The sequence below is a fragment of the Petaurus breviceps genome, unplaced genomic scaffold (assembly GCF_028583685.1).
Source record: "Petaurus breviceps papuanus isolate PSGF00001 unplaced genomic scaffold, PetGlider_PUasm1.0 90681, whole genome shotgun sequence".
NCBI classification, from domain to species: domain Eukaryota; kingdom Metazoa; phylum Chordata; class Mammalia; order Diprotodontia; family Petauridae; genus Petaurus; species Petaurus breviceps.
In genome coordinates this window covers 5923475-5938738 of record NW_027187307.1, presented here as the reverse complement: position 1 = coordinate 5938738, position 15264 = coordinate 5923475, and the positions used below count along the sequence as shown (strand labels likewise).

Below are 15264 nucleotides of genomic sequence, written 5' to 3'. Positions count from 1 at the left end.
TGAAGGACAGTGATGACAGAATCTAGAGTACTATAAACCAGTCCCATCACTCCTCAATGGCAGCCTTCGGAGATTCAAATGCCCTGCTGGCTTGTCAGGCCTCAGAAGGCAAGTCTATATACAACATGAAATTCAGAAACTGGATCTAGGTTAAATGACATTCTTTTGGCCTTAGGGGAAGGGGAAGGTGGTAACAGAAATTTCAACACCACAATCTCAGTACCAACCCCTCACTACCCAGCATGCACTGGGATATGGAATTTAAACTGAAACAGTCGGGTTTTGGCAACTTCCCCACCTTTCCATTGATTGATGGGTAAGCTACTAGTGCCAAGCACAAGTTGTGGAGGGGATTTTGTTCAGGTGCGGGTGGACTAGCTGCCCTCAGAGGGCCCTTTCAGTTTCTAGAGTTCTGTGAAATTGGGGCAGACTCAGCTTAGGGGTATTGGACAATGCTCTCAGGATCAAATGCTTTGCTTTTGAGTTGTTACAAGAACACCTCAAGAAGGAAAGCCATGTTTATTAGCAAAGACTGCATCATTTAGTCAAGTATCAAAGCAACAAGTTTCTTTTGAGTAACTGCTATTTTCCCCAGTTAATGAGATGCTCTGTTATTCTGAAATAAAAACCCCACATGCAAAATAAATCCAAAGCCAAAACTAGGCGCCAGGTTGGATCCTAGATTTGGACCGAGCAGGGACCTTAAGGTCATTTAGCCCAACTCCTTCCTTTCATAGAAGCTTATGTTTGAATTGAATAAGATTTCACTAGATTTCTCTATTGGAGACCAAGAGGATGGCCAGTTCAAAAGGAGCTGATTTGAGAATCGCAGCTACAACTATCACAGAGGGTCAGACAGGTGATGGAGCAGATGGAACACAGGACCTGAAATCAAATTGAACCTCAAACACTATCCCTGTGATCCTGCATATGTCACTTAACTTCTATGTGCCTCAGTGTCCTCATCTGTAAAATGGGGGTCATAAGAGCACTGATCTCTCAGGGTTGTTGTAAGGATAAAATAAAGTACTTTGCAAAACTTATAATACCAGAAATACTAAATATCATTGTAATAATCAATTAATTCAATTGGCTGACCTTCCTAGCACTGATGGGGCTCTTAACTTTTTTGTGTATCCTGGACTGCTTTGGCAGGTTGGTGAAGCCTCCTCAGAATTGTATTTTTCAATGTATAAAAAAATGCATAGGGCTACAAAGGAAATCAATTCTACTGAAAATGTTCTAAAACTGTAATTGTTTTTTGCTTTTTGGAGGGCAATTGGGGTTAAGTGACTTGCCCAAGGTCACACAGCCAGTTTTTGTGTTAAGTGCCTGAGGCTGGATTTGAACTCAGGTGCTCCTGACTCCAGGACCAGTGCTCTATTCACTGCGTCATCTATTTGCCCCTAAAAATGTATTTTTTAAAAAGGTCACAGACCCCAGAACTTGGGACTATGATTTTGTCTTGAAAAAAAAAATGTTTGCCATGCTCACTTTGGTAGCACATATACTAAAATTGGAACGATACAGAGAAGATTAACATGGCCCCTGGGCAAGGATGACATGCAAATTTATGAAGCGTTCCATATTTTTCAGAGTCCTAACTGTGGCAAAAAGCCCAGGGGTCAAGTGACTGAGGGGCAACATAACCAGGCAAAGGAAACAAAGCAGACAGAAGATTCCAACATTAGACTCCTATTTTGTCAACAAAAAGGAGCAAAGCATAGAACAGGAGGAAGACAGTGAAGTCAGAACTCCTGAACCAAAAGCTTCAAAGGAAAATATGAGCTGGTTACAGGCCATAGAGGATCTTAAGAAACAGATAAGAGAAGTGGAGGAAAAATTGGGAAGATGAATGAGAACAATGCAAGAAAATTACAAAATGAGAATCAACAGCCTGACTGAGGAAAATTACACCTTAAAAAATAGACTAACTCAAATGGCAAAAGAGGCTCACAAAGGCAATGATGAGAGGAATGCCTTAAAAAGCCAAATTTGCCAGATGGAAAAAGAATCTCAAAATCTCAATGACGAGAATCATTGCTTCAGAATTACACTGGAGCAAATGGAAGCTAATGACTTTATGAGAAATCAAGATGCTATTAAACAGATCCAAACAAATGAAAGAATAGAAGGCAATGTGAAATACCTCATGGGAAAAACCACTAACCTGGAAAATATATCCAAGAGAGATAATTTTAAAATTATTGGAGTACCTGAAAGCCATGATCAAAAAAAGAACCTAGAAATCATCATCCAGGAAGTTCTCAAAAAAAAAACTGCCCTGATGTTTTGGAACCAGAGGGCAAAATAGAGGTTGAAAAAATCCACCGATCACCTCCTGGAAAAGATCCCAAAAAGAAAACTCCTAGGAATATTATAGCCAGGTTCCAGAATTCCCAGATTAAGGAGAGAATATTACAAGCAGCCAGGAAGAAACAATTTGAATATTGTGGAAACACAATCAGGATAACCCAGGATCTGGCAGCTTCTACACTGAGGCATCGAAGGGCTGGGAATATGATATTCCGGAGGTCAAAGGCGCTGGGATTAAAACCAAGAGTGTTTCAGGGGAAAATATGGTCATTCAGTGGAATAGAGGACTTTCAAGCATTCTTGCTGAAAAAACCAGAGTTGAATAGAAAATTTTACATTCAGATACAAGAAGCAAGAGGTGCATGAGAAGGTAAAGAGGGAAAAGAAATCATAAGGAACTTATCAAAGTTGAACTATTAACATTCCTACGTGGAAAAACAATAATTGTAACTTATGAAACTTTTCTCAGTAGTTGAAGGGAATAGAAATATATATGAGGGTATATGGGCATATGAATACATATGTGAATGTGTGTCTACATGTTTACAGGTATACATAGATAGAGGTCACAGGACCAATTTAACAGGAAGGAATGATACTTAAAAGGTGAAATTAAGAGGTGAGAGAGTAATATAATGAGAGGAGATGGGGAGAGAAAGAATTGGGTAAACTATCTCATATAGAAGAGGCAATGGAATATGGTTACAATGAAGGGGAAGAATAGGAAGGCAAAATGGAATGGGTCAACCTTATTCCCATTGAATTTGGCTTAAGGAGGCAATGAAATACACACTAAATAGGGTATCTCACCCTCTAGGAGAGTAGGGGGGGAAGGGGATAAGGGGGGGGGATGATGGAAGGGAGGGCAGGCTGGGGGGAGGGAAGTTGGAAGCACCCACTTTTGAAAATGGATGGGATCAAAGTAGAGAATAGAACAAGTGGGAGGTGGGATAGGAGGGAGGGAAATATAGTCAGTCCTTTACAATATATCTACTATGTTATTGTTTTGCATTAGCCACACATATACAATCTATACTGAAATGCTTATCTTTCCAGTAAGGTTGGGTGACAAGGGAGGAAGGGAATGAATCTGGAATTCAAAGTTTTAAAATCAAATATATATATATATATGTATGTATGTATATATGCTATTATTAATACTATTTTACACATAATTAGGAAATAAGATATACAGGCACTGGGGCATAGAGATCCACTGGAAAAGCCAAAAGAGGTATGGGAGAAGATATGGGAGAGAGCAGATTGGAGGAGGGGACATCCTGTGGGACTGCTATTTTGGGGCAGTGGGCAGGGGGAAAACGGGGAGAAAATTTGTAACTCAAAATCTGGCAGAAATGAATGATGTAAATCAGAAGTTAATAAAGCATTTGAAAAATGAAAAAAATGTTTGCCATTTGTTCATGGAAAACAAAAAAGGAAATGAAATTAATAAGCAATTCTGAAATTTCCTAAATAATTTATTTGTAATAACTGTTATTTTATTTTATACATTTTTACTAAATCCCCGCAGAGGTCCCAGTATGGGTCTATTGTTTCATATGTGGTGGAGGTGAAGGAAGGGTCCCAACTGTCCTACAGTGATACATGAGCTCTAGCAGCATCCCTGAGCTGGAAAGGTTTGAGGTGTGAGACCCCAAGGATGAACTGAAGAACTAGGGACCTGCCCAGCTACACTGAGAAAGGCTCATTCCCAAGCTGCCCACAGATTGATGAATTTTTCGGCCATAGAAATTGTTGTACACTTCCTAGCAAATTATTAGCACCAAATTATGGGAGCCCACACCCATAAAATTAGAGAGCCTTAAAGTATTGTTTGAAATTACTTTAGGAGCCAAGTTGGGGAAACTAGGAAAGAAAGTTACTTCATGGTCCCTGGGGGTAAACTCATTAAAAGGTATTATGATATGGTAGAGAGAGGGCAGTTTTTGCAGCAAGGAACACCTGCATTTCAAGTCTCACCTCAGACACATAGGCTATGAGACCTTGGGCAAGTCACTTAACTATCAATTACAGATGACTCACTGATCTGTATTCGTGGTAGACGTTCCCACGCCAGAAAGCACCTGACATGGATGAAATCACAGATCCAAATTGAAACAAACAGGAAATGGTTCCACTATTTTGGGGATAGTACAGATCTATGGTTTTACTAGGGAACTCCTGATGTGGAAATGACTGCCACCAATGCACAGCAACACATCTGTAATTAGCATCTTCATTCAAATTACACTATATCAAGTAAAATTATTAATTTAATTCCAAATGTACACAACACACAATACAGAACTGTACCACAGAACTCAAAATGACTTGGTTTGTGCCTGGTCACTGTTGAAATGGACGAGTGGAAGTAGATGTGATTGAGGAGGGTCATTTTATAACAAGGTCAAGGCCATTGGAATGTGTTGAGGTCTACTCTAGTCTATATTCCTTTCTCACTTAAAACTCAAGTTTTAGTTTCAAGGGTGAAACACACAATGGCACCTGCAACAAATTTTCCAAGAACACACTGCTTAGCCATATGCTTTCAGAGGGAAAAAGAGGAAGACAAAGAGGGAAAGGTGGGCTGGGTGGAGAACCCAGCTCTAAATCTATTTATCCAATTAAGAATAACCAAAAGGTCACATGGAATGTTGGGTAAAGGATAAAGAGCTGGCCTCTGAGTCTGGAAGCCCTGAGTTCAAATCCCACTGTCTTTCATCTATACTGCCTCTACTACCTTGGATGGTTTTCTTAACTTCCCTTTGCCCCAAGCGACCCTAAGTCTAAGGGGCTGAGTAGGTGCAGATCTGTGAAATCACAGGCCCACTGTGCCAGCGTGCAGGCGCACACACACACACACACACACACACACACACACACACACGCACGCACGCGTGCGCGCACGCGCTCCTACTGGGGATGAGAAAAGGAAGTAGAGAAGAGAGATGAAGAGAAGCTTCAGGCCAGTCGGCACCTCCATCAAAAGAAAGAGAGGAGCCCTGCCTGGCCTCTTATCTTAAGCACTGTGACGCTCTCCCACTGGATGACAGAATAACGCACATTTGATTGGTAAAAGCACGTTAACATTCTCTATAGTGTTCAGACACTAAAATGATCATAGACCAATTCACCTAAGCAATGCTAGGTAATCTTTATCTAAAGTAGAACATTAATATTTCTATAGTGTGTGTCTTCTGGTGGGGGTAGGAGAGGGGAACACACATTAAAATGCCTCCAAATATCCTTACTTTTTTGGTCCCAGGGTTCACCATCAAGGTCTGTCATAGAATCCGAACATCCAATGGCCCTGTTTTGATGCAAACTGGTATTCTGGCTTTTGGGAGATGAGGATGCCAGGTTTCCTCGTGCAGGCAGCCAGAGACCCCTGAGGACAGCAGGATTTTTGTTCTCTGCCCACATCATCATCTTCCTCCCAAGAGAGGCCTGAATTCCTTCCCTTGGTCTCTGTACTGGGATAGGTTAGCTTGGATGTGGGGGCCCAGGCCTGCAGCTGCCTTCCTGGTATCTTTTCACCTTCTTACCACACCCCCAGCTTCCAACATTCTCTTATGTCTCATATTCCTCCATGAGAGTGTGAGCTTCTAGAGGATAGGGCCTCTCTGCTTTTCCTTATTGGCACGGTGCCTGGCACATAGGAAATGCTTAATAAGTGTTCTATTTATTTATCTCTCTATCATTAGTGACTCATGAGGACATGGAGGTGACCTTGGCTTCTTGAAGGCTATGCCAGCATAGCATAATAAACTCTGACTTGGCTCGTCAAGCTGGAAAGTCTGAGTATGGGCCCAGAGACGAACTAGGTTTGCTGTCTTGAGGACCCAGTCAATTGGATGCTAGGTAATAAGTGGTCATAGAGGCCTATGAAAGAGAAATAAATTTAAATGGCCCTCAGCCATTTGATCAATCAATCAACAAGCAGTTATTAAGGGTTTGCTAGGTGCCAGTTGTGAGACCTTCTGATGCTTCCCCACTGAGGGAGGCCTTGCAGTAAAGGTGGCAAAGGGTACCAAGAATGACCTACTGTTGGCTTCTAATATCCTAAGTGCGCAATCCTTGTCCAGTTATCAAACTGAAACCCTTCAGCAAGAACAGAGCTATGCCAACAGTGATGTTCTTGCTCTGAGGGCATAAGAAAGCTGCAGCTGAATGAGAGGAAGCCTCCCAGCCTCTCCTTGGAGTGGCAAACAAAGGTGGTATTCCAGTTGGTTTTATAGAATACCCAAAGGCAGGAAGACACATGTTTTGGTGGGTTATTTGGTCATTACACCCTGCACTGTTCATGATGAGTATAAGCACACAGACCAGGAAGATAATGTAGATTATGTGCTCTTGCTGTTTGGTCGTTTAGGTTGTGTTCAACTCTTTTGTGACCCCATTTGCGGTTTTCCTGGCAAAGATACTGGAGTGGCTTGCCATTTCCTTCTCCAGCTCACTTTACAGATGAGGAAACTGAGGCAACTTGGGCTAAGTGAGGCCACATTTGAATTGAGGCAAATAGGGTGAAATGACTCACCCAGGGTCACACAGCTAGCAAGTGTCTGAGGCCAAATGTGAATTCAGGTCACCCTGACTCCAGATCTGGTGCTCTATTCATCAAGCCTTTTCCGTGAAGAACCTGGCAAGATCCTCTAAGTGGAATCTACATAGATCTTAACATTCAGTAAATTCAAGATGAAGGTGAGAATGGGAAAACTTGGTGGAAAACATGTTAGAAAATATGTGTCAGGATTAAGAAATAAGAGGCCAAAGGCTCAAGCCTCACAGCTATATATCCCCAACACTATCTGCAAGAAGAGAATGAGAAAGTGCTTGATATAGCAATCAAAGAATAATGAACATCAATACTTTTATGGGTCTGTGCTCCTACTGCTGTGGGGGCTTTAGTCAATCATAACCCATTGCTACTTCCTCATCCTGTGTGATTTGTCTCTTCCCTCCCATAAATCCTCCAAAGAGAGTCCATCCAATACACTGGAGAGCTTTATTTGCAATTTTTTAACATGCCATAGGTTACAGAATAGAACATCAGTCCTCACATGACTGTCCCACTTCCTTTTCTCATCAGAGATCACTGACATTGTTTTATGCCACTTACTGCATGCAACTGATTATCAATAATAGGCTCTCATCTATCACATAACTCTCATTTTCATCTATTGTCCTTTGGCTGTCCCACTATTTAAATTCTTTGGAGATTGGAGTATTCCATGATTCACAGCCATATACCATCTCCTGGCTAATACTGGTGTTTACAAGATAAGTTTCTTCTTCAGAAAAAAAATTTAAGTTGATCAAGTACTACCCCATTTCCACATCATGGTCCAGCCTGCTCTCTTCCATGGATTTAATTATGGATCCAGCTTACTGTCTGTCTTCAGTGTCTGTTCAAGGTAGGTATGTTGATGAATGAGCTCAATAGGCTGCTCATTGTTTAGCAAAGGCATCCCTCACTTTCTTGGGATTTTACTCTGTGGACTGTTGGGATGAACTCTTTTGAAGAGTTGTGAATCTCATTTAGAAGACTCTGTAGTGATTCCAGGCTAGATATAATCAACAAACCATCTTCAAAAAACAGGAGTAGCCAGACGATATCAATGTATACAGAGAATCCCTCTCCTATTTGGATTCTGTGTGAAACAATCACATGCCCCAAAATAAAATTTATAGCTTAATGTAATGAAACTATAGCTTAACCTAACTCACAGTCCACCAACCAGGAGGACATTTAAGAAGCAGTTGACCATGCAGTCAGACCATAGGTTAGTTAGGCCAAAGGTCAAAATCAATGCTAAATGAAAAGGTAAAGATGAAAGGACACTGGATACAATTATAATAGTTCTAAGCTGACCTACTTAAACAACCTAGTACCTTAGAAAAATAGGAAACAGATAAAAGCAAAGACATTGGCTCTGATTATCATTATTTCTTTAGGGAAATTTAACAAATCCAAAACAACAAATACAATGAGGGGAACCAAAGGCCCCAAACTCCCTAGACAAAAAACCTAATGATCTTGTTGCCAAGTAGAGAGACAAAAGCCAAGGACAACACTGGTTCAGGGTACAAACACATAAAATATTGCTCAGAAGAATTACAAAGGATTGTAAACAATGCTACCTCAAAAAATAGCAAAATGCAGTTGAGGAAAATTCTATTTTCCTGAAGAAAGTTTGCCATGAGACCCAACTGAGACACATCATACATAAAGCATTTATAGATAAACCTGAAAGGAAAACAAAAAAAATATATGCAAAATGCAACAGGTATATCAGCATTTCTTTAAGTGATCTATTTTCATCATTAAAAATAGCTGACAGCTAATGACAAAAGAACCTCCCTATCTGGACTCCAAACACCTCAGGCCTTAATGTGCTGTATAAGGAAGCAGAAATGGTGTTTAAGAAAATGGAAGTCATGAAAAGCAGCCAGATTTAGCCAAATACACAGAGGCAAAATACATGCCATACAAGGAGAGAGGGGCATTTTTTAAAGTGCTCATTATATTTCAAATAAATGTTTTTTCCCAAAATATGGGGAAAATCATTATTTATAGTACCAAAAATGGATATCAAGAAGCCAAGATTGTTTTCTCCTCTCATTTCTATTAAATCTTTATGAAGGTTGTATGTATATAAACAAGGGAATACTTGATGAAAATAAAAGAGGAGAGCAGACAGGCTTTCATAGCAAACTCTCCACAGCACATTTTCATAGGCAGCAGCTCTCCCATTGTCCCTTTGGTAAATACATATTATACAAAGAGGGAAACATAAAAATTCAATCAGAGAATGTTATGCATGCCAGAGGGTGCCATGGTGTAATGTTGGTGGTTTTCTTCCCTTTGCAGTCACACAGTTGTGCATTTCAGTGATTTGTGGTTTCGAGAGTAGAGGGAGCCCAGAACAGTTTTTGCAGCAATAAAGTGCTTTTGTGTTGATAGCCTGCTCATCCTATCCTGTTTACTCATAACCAAAACAACAGTAAACTCAACCCATATCTTCCCAGAAGTAAAAAAGAAAAGTTGTTTTTTTTTTTGTAAAGGGGGTGTTGTGGGTAGGGGGTAGGTTCACACAGTTATATTTTCAACTAAACATACCATTCTCTCTAATACTGGTTTCTGATGCTGTGGCTTGACAAATGGGAAGTACAGGCACAATCTGGGACTAATTTGGGTATTTGATATGACCCCTTGTTTCAGTGAGCGTGATGTTCTGACTTATTTGTGATTTGTGAAAATGCTAAAATTCCATTTGTACCACTGAATATACCCAAGTTATTCTGTCAAATAACTTTATTGCAAATTATAAAACAACTACAAAGCTTTTTTTGCACATATGGGCATTTTTTGTTATTTATTTAAAATGTGCCTCATTAAGAGTATTGGGATAAGAGCAGAAAGTGGAGGTCACATCGAAAAACAAAGCATTTAATGCTAATTGTCCCTAAAGCAAACTTTCATAATTCAGCACTTGACTGGAGAAAGACTTTTTCTGGGTGGGCAGAATCAAGCTGTAGGTCAATCATTTTGAAAATAATGTGATATGAGAAGGAACAATAGAACTTTCATGAACGGGGTAGATGTAGGTCGTAAAGAGAGTAGGAAAATGAGAGCAGGGAAGCTCAGGAACAAAATGTGAAGCAAGAAGCAGGGGACCAGAGAACCTCGGATGCTTTTTGTACTGGGGGCCAGGGTTTGGTTTTACTGAGTGAGCTTTGGAGATAGGTGCTAGTACAGAGACAATGGCAGGGAATCAGTCATAGATTTCCTCCTCCCCTCAAACAGAGCCTTGTTTGGACCAGACAAACCATCAGTCCCTTTCCCCAATTTCTTAAGTCTTGAATCTACCAGAAGCTTCTTGGAGGTTTGGTCCACTATTGGTTTCTGAAGGTTCTCCATGAGGAGGCACTTATTCTAGCCACTTCTTTAATTAGCATACATGAGATTTCATAGGAAGACATGACACACATAGGAAATCTCATTAATTAAATTAAATTAATCTCATTAATAGGGAAAATGTTCCCCAATAGCTAATAAAAGCTTTTATTCCATATGAAATTGTCATGGCTAAAATTTATGCTAATTAAATAAAATGTTGTTGAAAATTTCATTTATTTCCTTTCTTGAAAATATGCTTAGTTAATAAGATTTCTTATGTGTACAGACTTTAGGAACACCCTATAGAATAACTGGCTTCTTAAACTTTTTCTACTCAAGGTTCCTTCAGCATTCCTTAAACTGTGGGTCACCACCTCAGTTGAAGAAGCACTGTACACACACGATTTAGACAGAAAGGCTGACACTATAAACAAATTAGGGGAGCAAGGAAGGAGGCTCTAATTCTTTTTCCAGTTCTGTATCTGATCAGTACCTCTTTCTTCACTCAGTGTCTAATTCCTTCGCTGAATTTTTTCATGCATCCCTCTTTCAGCAATCCCTGTTCTATTAGTTGAACTAAACACCATATTATTGATTATGAGAAATGATAATTAGATTATATGTAGTACTCCAAAATCATCAAAATATTTTGCATTTAAAGATCTCCTTTGAGCCTCACAACAACCTTGTGAAGTAGGTGCAAGAGTATTACTATACCTATTTTTTCAGAGAAGAAAACTAAAGTAAAGAGAAGTTAAGTGACTTAAGTGGTCATGATTTACACACTGGGATCTGACCCAGATCTTATACTCTAGGCATGAATGGATGCTAGATATTTGATGAAAAGAGCTAGACAATCATAAATCTGGGAAATCCAACCCTAAGTGGCCTATCCACTCTAAGGGCAGCTCAAACCCTATCTGAAAGGAAAACAAACCTCTACAGTTAGAAAAAACATTCAGTTTCAAATTCAAGTTCCTGATCTCATGATGCTGCCAAGTGGGACTCAGAGTCAGGAACACTTGGGTTTGAATCCTGCCTCAGACATTCGGTAGCTGTGTGACCTGGAGAAGGTGATTTAACCTCTATTAGCCTCAGTTTTCGTATTTGTTTTAATTTTAATTTTTAGTTTTCAACTATTCATTTCCACAAGATTTTGAGTTACAAATTTTCTCCCCATCTTTCCCCTACACCCCACCCCAAAATGCCAAACCTACTGAATACCCCTTGCCCCAATATGGTCTCTCTTATATCCTCCCTCATCCCCCCCTAACTTTCCAGTAGGGCAAGATGGATTTCTATATCCCAGTGCCTGTATATCTTATTTCCCAGTTGCATGTAAAAATAATAGTAATAATAATTTTTTTTAAACATTTGCTTTTAAAACTTTGATTTCTAGAGTCCCTTCTTCCCTACTCACCCACCCCTACTTGGGAAGATAAGTAATTCAATATAGGTTGTACACATGTAGTTATGGAAAACATTTCCATAGTAGATATATTGTGCAAGAATGACTATATTTCCCTCCATCCTCTTCTACCCCCCATGTATTTTATTTTCTACTTTGACCCTGTCCTTTTTCAAAAGTATGTGCTTCTAACTACCCTCTCCCCCAATATGCCTTCCCTTCTATCATCCCCACTCTTATCCCCTTTCCCCCTACTTTCCTGTAGGGTAAGATACACAATTTAGTGTGTATGTTATTTCCTCTTTAAGCCAAATTCAATGAGAGTAAGGTTATCCCATTCCCTTTCACCTTCTTGCTCTGCCCCTCCATTGTAACAGTTTTTTCTTACCTCTTTTATATGAGATAATTTACCCTATTCTATTTCTCCCTATCTCTTTTTCTCATTATATTCCTCTCTCACCTCTTAATTTTATTTTTTAGATATCATCCCTTCCTATTCAACTGATCCTGTGCCCTCTGTCCATGTATACATGTACACACATATACATACACTCACACATGTATATATACACACATGCACCCTCCTATACATATATATGTATGTATACATATATATTCCCCTCAACTATCCTCATACTAAGAAAAGTCTCATGAGTTACAATTATTGTTTTTCCATGTAGGAATGTAAATAGCTCAACTTTAATAAATTTCTTATGATTTTTTTCCTGTTTACTTTCTCATGATTCTTGTATTTGAATTTCAGATTTTCTATTTAACTCTGGTTTTTTCATCAAGAATGCTTGAAAGTCCTCTATTTCACTGAATGACCATATTTTCCCCCAAAACATTATACTCAGTTTTGATGGGAAGGTGATTCTTGGTTTTAATCCTAGCTCCTTTGACCTCCAGAATATCATATTCCAAGCCGTTCGATTCCTCAATGTAGAAACTGCTAGATCTTGTGTTATTGTGATTGTGTTTCCACAATAGTAAAATTGTTCCTTCCTGGCTGCTTGTAATATTTTCTCCTTGATCTGAAAACTCTGAAATTTGGCTATGACATTCCTAGGAGTTTTCTTTTTTGGAATCTTTTTCAAGAGGCGATTGGTGGATTCTTTCAATTTCTATTTTGCCCTCTGGTTCTAAATATCAGGGCAATTTTCCTTGAGAATTTCTTGAAGGATGATTTCTAGGTTTTTTCTTTGAGCATGGCTTTCAGGTAGTCCAATAATTTTTAAATGATCTCTCCTGGATCTATTTTCCAGGTCAGTGGTTTTTCCAATGAGATATTTCACATTGTCTTCTATTTTTTCATTTGTTTGAATCTGTTTTATGGTATTTTTATTTCTCATAAAGTCACTAGCTCCCATCTGCTCCAATCTAATTATGAAAGAATGATTCTCTTCAGTGAGTTTTTGAAATTCCTTTTCCATCTGGCAAATTCAGCTTTTTAAGGCATTCTTATCCTCACTGGCTTTTTGAGCCTCTTTTGCCATTTAAGTTAGTCTATTTTTTAAGGTGGTATTTTCTTCAGTCAGGTTGTTGACTCTCTTTTCATGATTTTCTTGCATCATACTCATTTCTCTTCCTAATTTTTCCTCCACTTCTCTTATTTGGTTTTCAAAATCCTTCATGAGCTCCTCCATGGCCTGTATCCAATTCATATTTTTCTTGGAAACTTTTGATGCAGGATTTCTGACTTTGTTGTCTTCCTCCTGTCCCATGGTTTGATCCTTTTCATGCCCAAAAAAGGAATCTAAGGTTTGATTGCTCTTCTTGCTTAGCTTCCTATGCTTGCTCATGTTGCCAGTAAATTACTTGACTTTTGAGCTCTTTGCCACAGTAGAACTCTGCTTCCAGAGAGGAGAGCTTTGTCCCAATTTGCTGGGGTTTTTGTAGTTGCCAGAGCTATTAGGGGGGCACCCTCTATGCATCCCCCACAAGTTCTGGCTCACTGGCCACACGCCCCAGAACTTCTACCCAAGGCAGTGATCCAGATCCAAGCAGGTTAAAGAAAGAGCGATTACCCTCTGAATGGTCACTTGGTTCCCCTATGATCTGCAGGCCAGGAGCTCTGGAGGCAGCTTTGAGGGGAAGCAGCTGCAGGGGCTGCAACTCCGCCACCTCTTGGCCCAGGGGCAAGGGCCAGACTGCACCCTTACTTTCCAACAGAGTTCCACACTGACCTTTTAGTTGCTCTTTAGTGTTTATGGGCTGAGGACTCTGGAAACTGCCACCCTGCTGGTGATTCACTCTCTTGAAGTCTGCTTCAGCAGCCACTAGTTGAGGCTGCCATGAGGCCAAAACCTCACAGCTCCCAGCATGCTGCAGTGGACCCTTCCTGTCTGCCTTCCAGGCTGCCTTCAGTGGGAGATTTGTTTCTCTCTGCCACTTTGTGGGTTCTGTAGCTCTAAAGTTTGTTTAGAGTCATATTTTATCGGCATTTGAGGTGGTTGTTGGGGGAGCTCACAGAATTTCCTGCTTCTATGCCGCCATCTTGGCTCCGCCCCCCAGCCTCAGTTTTCTTATTTGTTAAATGGAAATAATTAAGAGTATCTACCTCCCAAAGTAGCTGTGAGGCCCAGATGGGATATATAAAGGGTTTTGCAAACCTTAAAGTCCCACCCACTACACAATAAACTTTGTTCTACATAACATATGGATTTTAAATACCTTATATTTTCTCTTTTTATGGGTCAGACAGGTCAAACCTCATTATGACAAGTACAATTGTAGCAATAATGTAATAGCTCAACTAAGTACTTACCTCCATAATGTAATAATCAGGACCAGAAGGCTGTGGCCACTTCTTCGTGTCTTTAATAACAAAAGGGACTCTGAAGGTCACACAATCACATGATCTCACAGTTGGGGCAGACCATACTTGAACAAGGATCCCCTCTCCTCCATCACCTTTGAGAAATAATTATCCCATCTTTATTCCAAGACCTCCCTGCCCCTTCAATGTGCTGTCTACTTTTTTTTGACAGCTCTGCTCCTTGGAGGGGTTTGTCCGGACATTAAGTTTAAATCTGTCTCTTTGCAACATCCATCCATTTTTTCTACTCCTGCCATCTGGGCCTAAGACTTGTGCCTCTTCCAAAAGCTTCATTTGCCAAGTATCCAGTCCCTGCACATAAGCACATTATAAGCTTCCAGAGCTGGGCCCAAACGAGGACATATATTAGTATACAACACAGCAATTCCTAAAGCCAGGTTTCAAAATGCCAGATCATCTTCTAACTTTGCCCTGTGGCTTGCACAGACTCAAGTGACATTTAATTTTTTTTTGCTTGACTTTCAATTTGAATTTAAATCCACATTGGTTCTTATAGCACAGATGAAAGAAGAAATATGAACTTAAGGTTTGTAACAACACCAGCAACAATAATGGCAGCTAACATTTATATAGCTCTGTGCTGGCCACTGTGCTAAGCATTTTATAATCACCATCTTATTTGATTCTCACAACAAGCCTATTATTATCCCCATTTTATAGATGAGGAAACTGAGACAGGCAGTGGTTAAGTGACTTGCCCAGGGTTAAATAGCTGGCAAACCTTTGAGGTTACATTGGAACTCAGCTCTTTCTCACTCTATACCTGGTACTTTACCTGTTGTATCACTGGACTGTGGGGAG

At 39.9% G+C, this 15264-nt stretch overlaps 1 non-coding gene across 1 annotated transcript; it reads left to right on the top strand.

Moving 5' to 3' along the window:
- Nucleotides 1-1486: 1486 nt before the first annotated feature.
- On the top strand, nucleotides 1487-1593 carry LOC138143987 (U6 spliceosomal RNA). Its single transcript, XR_011163835.1, has one exon. It is a non-coding gene; the product is annotated as a U6 spliceosomal RNA (small nuclear RNA).
- Nucleotides 1594-15264: the final 13671 nt, after the last annotated feature.